This window comes from Orycteropus afer, unplaced genomic scaffold (assembly GCF_000298275.1).
Source record: "Orycteropus afer afer isolate SDZICR_OR568_19922 unplaced genomic scaffold, OryAfe1.0 scaffold00020, whole genome shotgun sequence".
In the NCBI taxonomy this organism is placed as follows: domain Eukaryota; kingdom Metazoa; phylum Chordata; class Mammalia; order Tubulidentata; family Orycteropodidae; genus Orycteropus; species Orycteropus afer.
Window position 1 is genome coordinate 3,810,872 of NW_006921607.1, and position 2,345 is coordinate 3,813,216.

Below are 2,345 nucleotides of genomic sequence, written 5' to 3' on the forward strand. Positions count from 1 at the left end.
TTTCACGAGGTGGATATCACTGCTGATGTCAGATGGATCTTGGCTGAAAGCAAAGAATACCAGAAAGATGTTTACTTATGTTTTATTGACTATGCAAAAGCATTCAATTGTGTGGATCATAACAAATTGTGGATAACATTGAGAAGAATGGGAATTCCATAACACTTGATTGTACTCATCAGCAACCTGTAGATAGATCAGGAGGCTGTCATTTGAACAGAACAAGGGGATAGCACATGGTTTGAAATTAAGAAGGGAGTATGTCAAGGTTGTATCCTTTCACCATACTTATTCAACTTGTATGCTAAGCAAATAATCCGATAAACTGGATTTTATGAAGAAGAATATGGCATCAGGATTGGAGGAAGAATCATTAACAACCTGCGATATGCAGATGACACAACTTTGCTTGCTGAAAGTGAGGATGACTTGAAGAACTTACTGATGAAGATTAAACCTACATTCTGCAGTATGGATTACACCTCAATATAAAGAAAGCAAAAATCCTCACCACTGGTCCAATAAACAGCTTCATGATAAATGGAGAAAAGATTGAAGTTGTCAAGGACTTCATATTATTTGGTTCTACCATCAACACCAATGGAAGCAGCAGTCAAGACATCAGATGACATATTGCATTGGGCAAATCAGTTGCAAAAGATCTCTTTCAAGTGCTGAAGAGCAAAGATGTCTCCTTGAAGACTAATGTGCGCCTAACCCAAGACATCGTATTTTCAATCGTCTCATATGCATGTGAGAGCTGGACAATGAATAAGAGTTGGTGGTTTTGAGTTTTGTGCTGGAGAAGAATGCTAAGAGTACCATAGTCTGCTAAAAGGACTAACAAATCTGTCCTGGAAGAAGCGCAGCCCGAATGCTCCTTGGAAGTGAGAATAGCCAGACTTTGTCTCACCTACTTTTGTCATGTTGTCAGAGGAACCATTCCCTGGAGTAAGATATCATGCTTCGTAAAGTAGAGGGTCAGTGAAGAAGGGGGAAGGCCCTCAGTGAGATGGATTGACAGTGTCTGCAACGATGGGCTCAGGTATAGCCAGGATCATGAGGCTGGCACAAGACCAGACAGTGTTTCATTCTGCTGTGCATAGGGTTGCTATGAGTCGGAGACAACTCATAGCACATAACAACAACAACAATGAAGGCAAAAGATTTTCTTTTTAAAAAATGAAAATTTATCATCTATTCTCTCAAAAAAGTTAAAGGAAGTTATTAGGACTGAGAAAAACGCATGTCACTTTATGAACTCCTTTCCTGCTTCAACCAGCCTGGTCTGTTAGTTGGGAGTTTTACCGACAGGAAACTTGGGTTCAGTAGTAATACAGAATGTTTTTCACATCTTGTCATTGTTGTTGCTGTTGTTATGTGCCGTCGAGTCGGATCCAACTCATAGCGACCCCTCCTTGGGTTTCCAAGGTGGTATCACTACCGAAGTAGATTGCCCAAACTTCCTTCCAGGGAGTGGCTGATGGGTTTGAACCAACAACCTCTGGCTAGCAGTCAAGTGCCTTAGGCACTACGTCATTAGACCAGGTGATTGTCCTAAATGAATTAGACTAAAAACCTGAATCCTTGAGTCCAGCCTACACAGCAAATTTGTGCCGATTAAAACACAGTTCCCTCTCTGGATGGTCTTCATCCCCATGACCTATAGTTGGAAGCATGAGAGATTGTGCACTAGGATTTAGTGAATTTCTTCCTCTTTTTACTTTACCATTACTTTGCAGTTTTGACATTCTTTCAAGTAATACTGAGATCCTTGTTTTTGTGTAAAATTTACTTTTCCTTTCTTGCTTTTTCTTATGTCTCAGAAAGGATATTTTTAGAGATAAGTAGCTATACTGCCACCATTGTCCTTAGTAATCGAGAGTCAATTGAACATTTTTTAGTGCATTGGCTCGTATGTCCCTACCTGCATTCCAGATTCCCACACCATCCAAAACCAAAGCACAGTTGACCCTTCAACAGCATGAGGGTAATAATGGGTGCCAACTCCTTGTGCAGTCACAAATCCACATATAACTTTTTATTGCCCAAAAGTTTAACTGATAGTCTACCATTCACTGGAAGCCTTACTCATAACATAAACAATCTGTTAACCAGTTCTTGCATACACTGATTTTATTTTCAAATGAAGACATACACACACATACACACCAGGTAAGCTTATTAATGGTATAGCATGATTATTTACTATTCATTAAGTGGAAGTGGATCATCATAAAGGTCTTTGTCCTAGTTGTCTTCACATTGAGTAGGCTGAAGAGGAAGAAGAGGAGGGGGTGGTTCTGCTGTCTCAGGGGTGGCAGAGGTGGAAGAGGTAGAGGTGG